Source organism: Magallana gigas, chromosome 7 (assembly GCF_963853765.1).
Source record: "Magallana gigas chromosome 7, xbMagGiga1.1, whole genome shotgun sequence".
Classification (NCBI taxonomy): Eukaryota; Metazoa; Mollusca; class Bivalvia; order Ostreida; family Ostreidae; genus Magallana; species Magallana gigas.
The window spans coordinates 13066201-13081219 of NC_088859.1; the positions used below are offsets into that span (position 1 = coordinate 13066201).

The following is a 15019-nucleotide window of genomic DNA, read 5'->3' on the forward strand; positions in this document are numbered from 1 at the left end:
ATTTTTATTCAACTCCTTGTGGGTTTTCTATATATAAAAACACAACTCGTTGGATAAAAATCATATACCATCCCAAATCATGAGAGATGCTATATTTATTTATAAATAAATATCTTTTTATGAAGATTTATTTGCATTCAGAAAACATATTGTCTTTTATTTAATATCAACTTTAAATGGTGAATAAAAACAAAAAATAAATTTTGAAATGAAAGAAGTTTTCTAGGTTTCGAAGTACTTGATTACATTCAGGGTTTTAAGGAAGTTGAAATAATATTGTTTGCTTATTTTTTTATGCATTGTGGAGTATTGATTCAAGTTGATGATGCTCGTATGAAAGTTATGCAGAATTCATCATTTCCAATTCTATCAAAATGACTAGCAGCATTCCAACATCATGTTTTGAGCAGTGCAACGGTAAAAGCAATATCCAGTAAGCATCAAATTGTCTCAGGAGACAAGAGTTCAGCGAGGCGTTTCAAACAGAACCTATTAAAGCATATTTGAGGGAACCGTATTGACTTTAACAAGACTACCGTTGAATTTGTTGGACTAAAAGGATTCCGAGAGGTAGATATATACATTTTCAGTTTGCTTTATCATTGTTTTTCATAATTGAGAAAGATGGCTATTTTCCAAAAGCAAAGAACAAATTGGTTTTTGTTTCTTGGTGTTTCTTTAAGGTTCTTGCTCTCTAACGCGTAAGATTGATATCTTTCTATATTTGTTGCATGCTCGTTATTCATTTAAAACATTTTCATAATTAAATGGTGCTTTTTCATCATTCATCGTTCCTTACTAATCTACTGGTGAAACTAATTTCGTTATTGTTTAAAACTTGCTAGGAAGCATTATAACGAGACAATACAGATGAAATTTTAGTTTCATTAAGATCGATTAATAGATGATGAAGAAAATAACATTAAATGACTCGATGGTAGGCTCTAAAAACTCCTTCACTGAATCATCTTAGAACCTATTTAGCACATAAAGCCACAATCGATGTGCCGAAAAAGGACATTGAATGTGCAATGCTCTTAGATTTTGTATCATATATAATGTTATTTAGTTAAATTAAAATTACTGGGAAATATAAGCTCAGGGTATGTATTGTTGTACAACTTACAGGTAGTTTTAACATTAATCTAAAAAAAAAAATCCCACCTACACTGAATCGCATTCCAATATTTAAGACATAACTATTTAGATAAAATTATTTTTATTTTATAAAATTGTGTTTTAGAAGAAAATATATGGCAATAATGCCCAAATGATATTTGAGATAATTTTATTTATGCAACAAAATACCTGCTTCAGTTGGATATACATTACAAAACTATCAAATTCCAAATGTCCTTAAACAGCTCATTATTAGTGGCGTAGCTTCCATTGAAGCACGGAAGCACGTGCTTCCACATATATTGTTTTGTAAAAAAAAAAAATCAAAAAAAAATCAACTACTTAACCTATTATAACTATTCAACACAATTTCTGATCATTTGAATTTCTATTGATATTTTCAATCATTTTTTTTCATTTTGAATGAAAAATGACAATAACGAACTGTTAAATGAAATTAATGAGTATAAACCAAATAAAATAAACTACAACACCTTTAAATGTCAGCCTGCTGCGCTAGTGAAATCTTTACCTTAATCACCTTCAGAAAATATGCGGATATAAATATGAGGTGCGAGCAAATCTTTTTTTTTTTTAATTTAGAGAAGGACGGGGTACTTATTAGATATTAAATTAAATTAATCTCTTCATAAATCAGGCACTACTTTTTCTTCTTTGTCCTTTATTTGATGATGATGATGATGATGATGATGATGATAATGAAGTAAGAATTTTACACATTAAAAACTGGGGTTATTTTGACGAAACTCCTTTCTCTGGATACTCAAAATTAAGTATCTAAAATGCTAAAAATTCGCCATCTTCCGGGGGCTTCGCCCATGGGCCCCCATCAAGGTTTCGCCCTGGACCCGCTGGGGGCCTCAGGGCGGCCCCCAAACCCCCTGCCTTAATATGCTTCCACAATAAATAACATATAGCTACGCCCCTGATTATCAAAAAAAAATTCCTCCAAAAAATGAATCCCTGAGTAACTGACTACAGTTTGATTATCATAAAAAAAACCTTTGGTCGTAGGTAAAAGCATCTTAATATGAAACGCGCTTAGAGTAATATACAAATGACGCTAAAACCATACTTTGTTATCTTGTAGCTATATAGATGTAACAATAACATTTTTATGTTTTAACATTCATAATTTAAAAGGTTTTTTCTTGCAATCAATTTTAATTTGCAGCAGGATATTTTTTTTATAAAGATAATTATGTGTCGAAACTCTGAATATGAAGATACTACTTCCTCCAGTGACATTTTAGATCATTGATTTACAATGTAGTTTGTATACTGGTAACAGAAATTAAACTTCATCCCATAGCTTAAAAAAATTTTACATACTAACGCATCGATGCTCTAATGAAAAATAAATCAAAGGTCAATCGGAATTTTTGCTTATAATCGATGTCTTTGATAAATAAATGTTGTACCGAAGGTTCAAAGCTTGTTCAATAAATATGACACATTAAACAAGTCATAATACAAGTTCCTACATGCTTTCAAAAATGCAATTTGCAAACTTTTGTTCATTAACAGTGTTTGAACAATACTTATCTAGTATTGTTTTGATGTTTATGCTGTTTGTTTTATTTAAATTTTCTACTTATGATTTACCATCCGAAGACTAATTTTGAACTAGATAAATAAAACAGGCAATATTAGCTTTACTCTATCTCTACTTCTTCTAGTGAGGTCTTGCACTAGTTGTAGTGCATTTCTTATGTCTATGAACAAGGAACATAATTATGCCCTTTGAAATTCAAAAGTAGACAACTGCAAGTTGTCTCTCTGAATTTATCTCCGTTGTCATGTAAAATCGATTTTTTTTACTTAGAAGTTGTAGTGCCAATCATAGCCAAATCAAAATGTAATATTCAAAATTAATTATTAATAGGAAACCAAAATAGCTTTATACATTTCAACTATTTTCAACGTTTATTTGCTATGTTGAAAGTCATACAAAAAAGTTTCAATATGATGTAACAAATACGACAGATTATATTTCTCGAGTTCTAAAATTATTTGATATAAAATATATGAATATTTTCCTATGCACATTATTGATATCGACAACGCTTTTGCGTTGACTCTCATGTTTGTATGCTATAAAAGCTGAACCAAGTGTTTAAGTGAGCTTTTCTGATCACTTGTAGTCCGCCGTCCGTTGCTGTCCATCTGTCTGTTAACTTCTTACATTTTATGCCCCCTCCAAGCGAAGTTTGGGGGAGTGGGTATATAGGAATAACTTGTTCGTCCGTCCGTCTGGGCGAAATTCTTGCCCGGTCTATATCTTTTCTATGGATAAGAATTGGAAGTTTTTTCTTCACGCAAAGATTGCTAATGACTTTAGGGTGTGTCATGTCCTTAGCTTAAGGTCATCTGGACAAGGTCATGATTACTTAGAGTTTCACAATATTTTTAGACTTTTATATTTAAAAGTTTTCAAATAGAATGATGCAGGAACTGTTGTTCAGGTGAGCGATATTGACACATGAGGCTCTTGTTTCATTTTTATTTCGTTTTTATTTTGCTGTGTACAATTTGAACGTAGTGAATAATTCCATAAAGAATCAAACGATATCAATAGACCAATCCACACTTTACAAAAGTTATGTCCCTTGGCCGCCATCTTTGGGGGAAAACCCATATATTTCTCACAGTAGCCTTTGTAGATTAGAGGGTTGTAACTTCGTCATTTGACATTAAAAATCCGTTTTCGCTGTGAATTTTAATTGCCCCAAGTTGGGGCAACCCACACATCGAAGGAATAAATCATATCCCAAGAGAGTTCTTCAGAGGACGCCCAAATATTTGGTTGCTTAAAGAAGGGAAAAGTTGCTTTTTCCCTTTTGACCTTTGGGTTGACCCCCAAAGGGGAACAACTTTTGCAAAGTGTGGATTGGACTATACCCCCCCCCCCCACTTTAGTTTAGCAGTGATAATTGATATATAAAGTTCGATATTCAACAATCAAACAAGAAAAAAAACCTCATCAGTTTGACAATAACCCACAATTTATGGACGGTATATAAGCTTAAACATTGATATCCTAAGTTGAACTTACTTTTGAGAGTAAGATGTTTGACACTTTATTATATAGTATTCTCATCGAATATAGTCATTTCGAACAATTCGAATTACCCCGCGGTTTGTGTTTTTTAAAGTTTGTGGTATCGCTTTGCAATGTTAAAAACACCAAAGAATGAAACATTTCGATATTCATCATAAACAATTCAAATTTTTATTCAAATGAAATATCAAACACTAATAAATAATTTGTTTAATTTTAAATGTACTTATATTATCTTTTGAGCATACAATAAGGGATTAATACTGGTTTCTGCATACGCTCTCAGTGGTTCTACTGATATTATGAACTAATTTAATGATTTATTTACTTTTCAGTACTGCAAAGAAAATAATATGAATTATTTCGTAAATGTTTATAATATTACTTTTAGCAAACTGCTTTTTTGGCCAGTTAAGCTACTGATTCGAAAAAGTCTTTAAGTGACCCACAATAAACTACATGTAAAGTGATGGTGTAAATGTAGCTATTTCAGAGACAGTTTGTTACTCGTTTCCTTATATAATCTTCGTACTGTTGATGCCACACAACCAATTATAAACATGTTATTTTCCTTTTTTTGCAACTACAGTCGAACCTCATTATGTCGAGTCAGTCGAACTAGATGGGACTTGTAAATTTTTTTTCGAGATATCTGAGTATACGAGATATCAAGGGTAATATACTCGAAGTATAAGTGTTTGGGACTTATAAATCACTTTGGCATATCCATTGTATTCGAGATATCGGTGTTCGAGATACCGAAGTTCAACTGTAAGTTGTATAATGTAATTCGAAATACGCTAATTGACTGTAGTAGAGGATCAGATAGGTACATGCACCCATTAGCAATGTTTATAATAATACTGTTGAAATAAACAGTAAAACAAGGAAGGTGTTATAGAATAATGAGACACTCAGCAAAATTGACAGTTCAAAACACCATATGCATGTCTTTGATGCCAGTTGTATCCTGCCTTTGAATAATGTATGATTAGACCGTAGTAATATTGAACTTGTTTTCTAATCGATAAACAATTTCTGTTTTGTTAAAACTGTATTCTGGTTTTTATTTTTCTTATTACTATAAGAATCCAAAAAGCAGAGATATGCTTTATGTTTACAATGGATGAAATAGCTACAATAAAAATTATGTAACCTCCTCAGTGCTCTTGGATGAGTGTTGATGTATTAAAAATTAAAATCAAACGAATCCAAACGAACTATTTACAATTCTCTAATATAATTCTCTATTATTGGTCCAGGGATAGCGATTTTAACATTTCAGAATCTACACGAGTCAAGAAACGCTCCAACATATTTGTTATATCTGGTGCAGTGTCTAAAGCAAAGAAAACACTTGTTGTAATTTTTAATTTTTGAAATAGATAAAAAAAGGTAGTTGATATCTTGTTTATTGACACCATGATAAATAAGCATAGAGGGTAAAGGGTCATAGTTACCACAATTCAAGAAACGGATAAATATACACAAACTTTTCAAGAAAGAATTTAAAAGCTTTAAATTAATTATTTACGTATTATATATTCCCATTACCTCATGTTCTGTAGATTTCCCTTTAGGATGTGAACGCGTGTCCCTGGCATCGTGATGGTACATAACCTTACAAATGTTGAAATACAAATCACGAAATACAAATGTCCAACTTCCAACGAAGGAAATATGAATCAAAAATTGGCACCAAAACTCGATAAGTCAACCAAATGATAGTAACAGATTATAATCAATTAACCTTACTTTAATACATTCAATAAACAACGCATTAAGGTAGGAATCTTCTCGTTTTCAAGCATACTTCATATATTCTTGAAATTCTGACGCAATCAAACAGATTTTCTAACCAAAAGATTCTATCGTTTTAATAATTTTTTCCATTCTGTTTTTGCATAAAGATCAGGTCAAGGTCACTACCTTTTTCCTCAACTTAAATGATGATAAAAACAAATGTAGTTATTTGCAGTTACGTAGAAATATGTTTAAGGTATGAAGTTGTAATTCTTCAATGAAATAATAGAATATCAGAATTCTTATCTGCTACTATTAAATTGGAATAAATATTAAAACTTAAATTGATATTGCTCGCATTTCCTCTATTTTTCTTAAATTTTGAAGATATTTTGATTATTTTTTTATGGTTCCAATTTCAAAATATTTTTCATTTTTACATATTAGGAAGACTTTATATAAAGATATAAAGAGGGTGGGTGGATAAGATAGCGCAAATGCCATTCGGTTTAGTCGTAAATACCAATTTGAATTAATTTTTTTCCCACTTAAATATATTCAAATATATTATAATACAAGTTTGCAAAAGCACAATTTCTAACTATATTCAGTTTTTGGTATATTTAACAAACGATAAGAAAAAAAAATATTGTTTTGAATTTTGGTGTTATCGAACCCACAACCTAAAAACATAGTTATATAAGGTTAGCGACTGTCTGGTACTGTAACCTCTAAGCCATAGTCACAACAAATTAAGTTGTTTAAATACTATATATGTGACTTTGTCCACGAATTTACGTACTTGTATTATTTATTTTAAAACTTTCAATTGTTCGGACACAAAATGATATTTTTAATATAATGTGGGTCATCTCTTTACGTTTTAGCTCACCTGAGCTGGAAACTCAAGTGAGCTTTTCTGATCACTTTTTGTCCTGGTTCTGTCTGTCCGTCCGTTCGTTCGTCTGTCCGTCTGTCTGCCTGTAAACTTTTTACATTTTCGACTTCTTCTTCAGAACCACGGGGCAAATTTCCACCAAACTTGGCCCAAAGCATTTTTGGGTAAAGGCAATTTAAGTGTGTTAAAATGAAGGGCTCTTTCAATGGGAGATAATTAAGATTTATTGAAAATTTGTTGATTTTTTTTTTATCTTCTTATCAAAAACCATTGGGTCAGGAAAGCTGAAACTTGTTTGGAAGCATCCTGAGATAATGCACATTCAAGTTTGTTAAAATCATGGTCCACGGGGTAAGATAAGGCCCCAATGGTGGGGGGGGGGGGGGCGGTCAAAGTTTTACATAAGAATATATAAAGTCAATCTTTAGAAATCTTCTTCTTAAAACCATTTGGTCCAGAAAGCTGAATCTTGTTTGGAAGTATCTTCAGACAGTGTAAATTCAAGTTCATGGTCTCCAGGGGTAAGGTGGGACCACAATGGGGGGGGGGGGGTCAAATTTTTACAGAGGAATATATAGAGCATTTTAAAAAAAATCTTCTACTCAGAACACATTAGTCAGAAAAGCTGAAACTTGTGTGAAGTATCCTCAGGTAGAGTAGATTCAAATTTGTTCAAATTATGATTCCCGGGCTAGGGCTGGGGCACAGTGGGGATGGGTTAAATTTTGAAGGGAGGAATATGTGGAGAAAAATATTAAAAAACACATTGTCTTAGAAAAGGTGCAACTTTAGTGAAAGCAACCATAGATAGTGTAGATTAAAAATTTGGCAAAATCATTTTTTTAGGAGTTGGGTCGGGCTACATTGGGGGGAGGGGGGGGGTCCAGTTTTACAAAGGAAAACGTTTTAGATTCACAAAGCCCCAATGTAATAATGTATGGTCTTACTGATAAGGAAGCATTTTGACATATTATTGATTCTGTAAAATTGTTTAGACTTTGGTCCCTGGATAATTGTTGAGCTTCACAAGTTTGATATAGGTTTATATCCCATTTGATTTAGATCTTCTTGAGAATTGTACTGCTCAATATGTGTAATGACTATAAAATCATTATGTGACAAAAAGGGCTCAATAAATCATTTTTTAAAATACAGGTTCTGTTATACTACATTGTCTAGATATTTTGTATATGACTCCACAAAGCTGATTTTATGATGTCAATTTTGCTCAGGTGAGCAATGTGACCCATGGGACTCTTGTTGCTAATTGAAATCGGTTTTTTTTTTTAATTAGACCTTATCTAGACTGTGCGAAAAATATGGAGCACAGATTCATTATATAAAGAAAAGGCCTTGAAATTATAAAAATGACACTGTTTGGAGGTTTTGATAGGTAAACGCCTTTTAGTGTCAACATACTAGCATTCGTATTGAACATATTTAAAGGTTAAAATCGATGATATGTTAAATATATATTGTTTTGAATATTTTTTTTCTAAAATATCAGATTTATTGGTATATTTACTCTAGTATCTTATAAGTCCGTGTAAAGGCATTTTACACGCCTTATCCACCCATCTTCTTTGTAGGCAATCTGGAAGATCTCATTAATTTTACAAAAAACAATTCCACCAATTTTAAGTATTGTTTACAGGAAGTGAAAAAATGAAAAAAAAATTTGCTGCTTAATCAATTTTAAAAGCCTTCTGAAACTTAATAATGAGTAACCTTTTTGTTTATTTCGATCATGAGATTTTATCAAATAAATATTCTCAGTAAAAGGTTTATATGAAGGTTATCCATTTCCCCCTGCATGCCTCTGTTCTTTGACGCAGAAAAGCCACATTGCTGCTGGTGACTGGGTCAATGTTTATACAGAGTTGATAGAACTAGGTCAATGTTTATACAGAGTTAATAAAACTTGTTAAGAAAATTCTGACTGGATGTGAAGCAAAATTATGACTGTACTAAAGTCTTTTATGAGAGGACAAGGATTCAAATTATTTCTATTACTGACCTTAAGATAACTATATATGATTTGTGCAAAAGTTGGATAGATAATTTGTAAAATATGAAACACTCGCTTTCCAGATGTTTGAACGGAGATGTTGCAGTCAGTTATTAGTGTTTACATAAATAAAATGCTGTTTGTAGATTTCAAATAAATATGAAAGGGTAATTTCATTTTCTCGAAGGGGTTTCTTAATGTACCGTTACTTTTTATTTATATGCTCTCTAAAATCTTTCTCTCTGGTTTGTTTTTTTCTTAGACTAGATCTGAAGAAGATAACAGATTTAAGAATGCATCATTCTAAGATACAAAAATTTTCCTCCATAAACCTTGTTTCAAAATGACAACTATTTACACCAAGTTCAAGTTTCAACTTAATTTTGATATTACATTTTAACACTGTTACTAAGCGTGTGTAAAAATGCAATGTGTCTCACTGACGTCAGCATTGGTGCTGCCCTCTCTTAGATGCTTAGAGATATCCCAACAGGGAGGTATTGGTTTTAACAATATGGCAACGCCCTTCGATTGCAATAATTAGTTATTCTTTATAGTATATCTTCTTACTTAGGAAAGCTATCCCTAAATGGCTTTTGAGAAATCTAGATGAATTGGGCCACATGATATTTTTTTTATCTCGTAATTACGAGAAAAGATCTCGGTATTACGAGTTAATTTTCTCGTCATTACGAGAAAAATCTCATTATAACGAGAAAAAATCTCGTAATTACGAGATCTTTTCTCGTAATTACACGATAATTAACTCGTACTTACGAAAAAGTCTCGTTATCTCGTTATTACGGGTAATTACGAAAACAGATCTCGTTATTACGAGGGTTTTTTTGGTTTTTGTTTTGTTTTTGTTTTTGTATGTATTTATTAAACACAATACATTTGGATGCGAGATAATACCTCCGCAGTGGCTCTCTAGATATACATCACCTAGGTGCCAGGGGCCCCCTGGATCAGTAGTGCTATTCAGCGGTATGAATGAATCATACATCTATATATACTGTACAAACAATCTGTTTTCTTCAGTATTTATATTTGTATTTTTCAAGCGTAAATAGACGTAAATATGAAATAACACATTGTTATACAAATATTATTAAAGTTAAAAAAGAGTACTATTCGGGGAGGTATCATTCAGTCAATTGATATAATATTCGTATTAATATTGTACATATATTTGTAGAGCATCTATATATAATGTTCAAAGTATCTGCTTTCTTCAGTATTTATAATTGTATTTTTTGTACAAAGTATCTGTTTTCTTCAATATTTATAATTGTATTTTTTTTTTATCGTAATTAGACGTTAATATGAAATAACACATTGTAATACAAGTAATACAAGTAATAGTAAAGTAAAATAAGAGTACTATTCGGGGAGGTATTATTCAGTCAATTGATATAATATTCGTATCAATATTCTACATATATTTGTAGAACATACCTGTTCAATAAAATATTTTTAGCAATAAATATACAATCGGAACATAAAGCAAAAATGCGACAGGACTAACAACATCACACAGTCCAAAATTGCCTACCGCATATATGTGAAGAGGGGCAGGTCTCCCTCTTATACATTACAATAGTACATTAATAAAGTTTATAATATTTCATTTATCATATACTTTTTGATAATTTTTCAAGAATGCTAAAGTTTAAATGTACACATTTTGATTTTTTCTACAGTAAGATACAATTGCATTTGCGCATTCAAAAAAAAAAAACCCAGCGCATACTAGTATCCTCAGATGACACATGTTCGTTTAAGATTCTACATTTGTAAATTTTGCATGCAATGAATGACAGAGTGTTGTTTAAGATAAACGTATATTTGTTGCTCGTGAAAATAAAGCCAATGATAATCAATTTCCATGCAACATCAATTTTTAGTACCAGAGAAATTTCCCGCCAAAGTGGCATTATCAAGTCACACTCGTAGATTAATTGTTTTATAATTTCTTGCTTATTGCAATTATTAGAGTTCCCATTAATGTTTTTATCCCATTTACTAACCGATAGATTCGTGGACAACAAGTTGTGAAGTAAATTATAATTAAACTCTGATACAGATTTATCAAATAATGACCGAATCTTGTTCTTGTAGATTACATTAAAGTAGTACTTGTCTATTTGGAATTCCTTACACCATATATTTTCCATAATAGGTTTTTGGGATTTCTTGTTTATAAGAATACTGTAGAAAAATTTAGACTTTTTATTTGAAGTATCTTCTAGCTTTCTTTCAAAATAGAAATGTAACTTAGTGAGCGAATTCGTGAAATTTATGGTTTGTAAATCTATTCTTGAAAGTTGTACCTTTATTGCATTTTTAACTATGAAGTACTCACATAAAAAATTGCTTGTTGATGCCAAGCATTCTTTTATGTCGTTTATTATTTTGAAGCCATTCTCATTAAAAAGGTCTAGATCTTTGACTAGTAATAAACCACCTTTAGTCCTACTTGAAAAAAAATAGAGATTTACCCTTAAAACATATGTTTTTATCGAACCAGATGTTTTGATTAGCAAAATTGGTTAATGAAATATCTTTGCATTCATTAAAGGCCACAAGGACCTCTTTATAGAACACAGGGAGGGAGTTTAATTTAAATTCTTCGTATTTTGTAATGCTTGAATTGGTCAAAAATGGAATATCGATATTATATTTGTCACACACTGGTTTTCACCGTCGTGACTAATTGTTTGGGGAAATTAACTCAAGGATCAACCTGTGTCTAATTGCAAGAAACTTGCTTCCACAGCACCTGAATGAATCAAAATAAAATCCGTAAATTAAATTAAAACTGTCTTTATTTGATTGCCGCAAGATGGAAAGTGACTTATAAAGAAAATGAATGAAATACACAAATTATAAACGCACGTTATAGAATCAAAGAGATAACAAAAGTTCCGAAACACAATTAAAACAGATTAACAATAGACATAAACAGAAATCAAAACAATATCGTGCATAGCGCTTACCTAAAACATGATTCCAAAGTGTGAACATAGTTGATAAATAATTAAATATCGAAAAATATGATAAAATAATGACTTAAACTTGTTTTGTAAATTTAGCGGAAAAAGTTTCTATTTTCGTTTTTGTTTACGATAACTTATTTATCTCCTCGCGCAGAAGAGTTCTATCTAGCAAGGCGCGGTAAAGTTTAAATGGCCGAAAAGTTAAATCTTTAAGAGAATAAATTATAAAGTAGAAATTAATACGCAATAAGCATAATTTAAAGTGTAGATTAAAAAGATTACAAAGTTATTTAATTAAGGCGGGCAATTTTTAGCGAATAACAATTTAACATTGAAGTCATGAAAGAAATTTAAAAACTATCTAATTAATTGGATTAAGGTATTAAAAACTATTTCAAAAATATCCTTAATTTAAAAATAAGTAATAAAAACCTTAAATGAAATTCAGCTTAAATAATAAAAAGAATAAAACAGTAATTTCAAGCTTACCTGAATGAATCAAAATAAAATCCGTAAATTAAATTAAAACTGTCTTTATTTGATTGCCGCAAGATGGAAAATGACTTTGTAAAAGTCACTTACCATTGCGGTCAATCTACGGACTTTAGTTTTGACCAATCAGGTAACTTGTTTTAAAAAGGTTTACGCCCAATTTCGGCAAATTTTCTTTGATGCTTGACACTATTAGCTAAGCCAAAGAAGGTGTTACAACAATTACTCGTATTTCCGCGGAGAAGGCCTGTAACAAAGACAGGATTAACTCGAAGTCGAAACAAAGTAAATAAGTTTTCATTTGAGGCCGAAATGAAATAAATAAGTTTATATGTGGAATTTCGAAGTGTCAAGCCAAAGCGCAAAGGAATTTACCTCCAAAGAAACCGAAATAAGAATGTTTTTCTTAGTATCTAACAGCTGGGAATGTCATCCTAAGTTTACAAAAGATGTGCGAATGAATTCGCTAACAAAGAGAATTTCCGCAAAATACTAAAAGGAAATTGTGCGAAATAGTAGATATTATTAAACTAAAATAAAATAAAATTTACTCATACATGAGGAAAATCCAAACTGAATATTAGAATTAATCCAAAATATAAAATCAAAAATATCATGAATTATAAATTCATGTTAATCATAACTGTTACATTAAAAGTTTAAAATTTATCAATTTAAACTTAACTATAACAGTTTTCCCCCTTTGCCAAAATAAGCTTTGGTCCTCCAAAGCAATGATACACAAATGTTATATATATATATATTTTTTTATGTATATACAATGAAAAATTTTCAAAAGAAAAAAAAAAATATTGTTTATATTATACAAAAGGGACTGAAAAATAAACATAAGATACACACGTACCCAAATGAAAGATGCAAGGTATTGAACACATTACATGTACCATAAAAAGAACAAATCAGCAAATGTTGTATGTACAAGTACATGTACACTGTATACATGTAAAAAACACAAAAATTATACATATGTTTAAAAGTAAACAAAGGCAATTGAAATGGAAAAGGTAATTATACATGTAAGCTAGTACATGTACAAAAAAAATATGTGATACATATATACACAATGTATGAATAAAATGAACACAATCAAATTGCATGTGGTAAAACAAAATTACAAAAAGGAGTTAAAACTAAATCTATGAAAACATATTTACAATGCGCATATTAATTACTGGTACCACAGAGTCAATCATAAAAAAAAAATCATAATCATTAGACATATTCAATTATGCCAATTTAAACGGGTGTAAAATCAATCAATATTCCAACTAATGCACATTAACCCATCTATCAGACATGTGTTGTATGAATCTTGACAAAAAGAAATGAATCAAGTGAGATATACAACAATGTATAAAAATCAAGGGGAGTGTTCTTTAAGATTCATTGCATTGACAATAAATGTGCCAAAATGAGGCAGTGGTTGATATAAACCATGATGTGAAATCAAAATATGGATATCAAAGGGTTGTTCAGTTATTCTCTTTGCTTTGTATGCAGTACAAAAATCAAGGTTAATCTTTGATTTAACAGTAATTGCTCGAGTACCTTTAATATTTGTCACAGTAAAATCTGACCAGTTAATAAACATTTTGGATGAAAACAATGAAAACTTGACAGAAATATGATTAATTTGAGAAGGTGGGTTGATTTGCCAAAATGAAGGACACAATGGTAACGTCAAAACAGGAACTAGTATACATTCACCACCAGTTGTAAGTTCTAAAATAATCTGGGTGCATTTCAGTTTTCTTTTTGAATACCAAAGAAATACAGTGAAGAAAAACAAAATTGAAATAACAAATGAAGATAACAAAACTGATGCATGATTCCATGAAAAATTTTGTAACAAGTATTCAAACTCTGTTGGAGAGGAGGTAGCAGGTTGAAATGGTTTGTAAACAAAAGAAGGTATTTCTGATTCAGATTTTGCTTGTTTAACCTGTGTTAGTATTGAAACAATTAAAAGCAATTTTCGGACTTTGAAAAACATAAAAATTAACCCTACTAAAGAAAGAATGGCTATTCCAAGGGCAACAAAATCAACAATATCATTAACAGAAGGCCAAAATGATTGTTTGTTTACAATGAAACCTTTTGGTTTGGTAATTTGATTTGGGAGAGATATGTGGTAGGTCTGCAAACAATATTCGCTAGAAGTATGAAGAATCCCCATTGATTTAAAAATAGTACCATAATTAAGATGATGGATTGCATTGTCTATCTCGGTTATTACTTGTTTTGCTGGTGTCGAGAGGGCGTTTGATGGATGAAAGAGGCAAACCAGAGTGCAGATGAAGAAAGGATACCAACGCCATTGACCAAAACCTACAAAGACATTAAGAAGAATAAATTAAGGAAATAGTCGAAAGAGATGTGTTGATCAGACACATATATAGCACTAAGAACTAACAAGAATTAAACTTGTCAAAATGACTATTATAGACCATAATTATTCCTTTTCTAAATGAATCATAGATTTTGAATCAATTCCATGGAAGCGATAGTAACCAATTCAACTATCTGACTGATACATGACGCTTTCTCTGAAGGAGCCTTTTAAATTTCCACTATACTATCAATAACTACAGCATATAACCGATAAACTCAAATGTAAACAATAACCAGTAATCACAAAACTATAAACACTGTTTATC

The 15019-nt window shown here is 30.8% G+C and overlaps 1 protein-coding gene across 1 annotated transcript in view; it reads left to right on the forward strand.

Annotated features, from left to right (window-relative positions):
- Positions 1-370: 370 nt before the first annotated feature.
- The window catches only part of LOC105336128 (uncharacterized), a 38482-nt gene continuing 23833 nt past the window's right edge, over positions 371-15019 (forward strand). Inside the window, exon 1 of the mRNA XM_066065057.1 lies at positions 371-570. The gene's annotated coding sequence lies outside the window, so the exon portion shown is untranslated. The remainder of the gene's footprint in view (positions 571-15019) is intronic.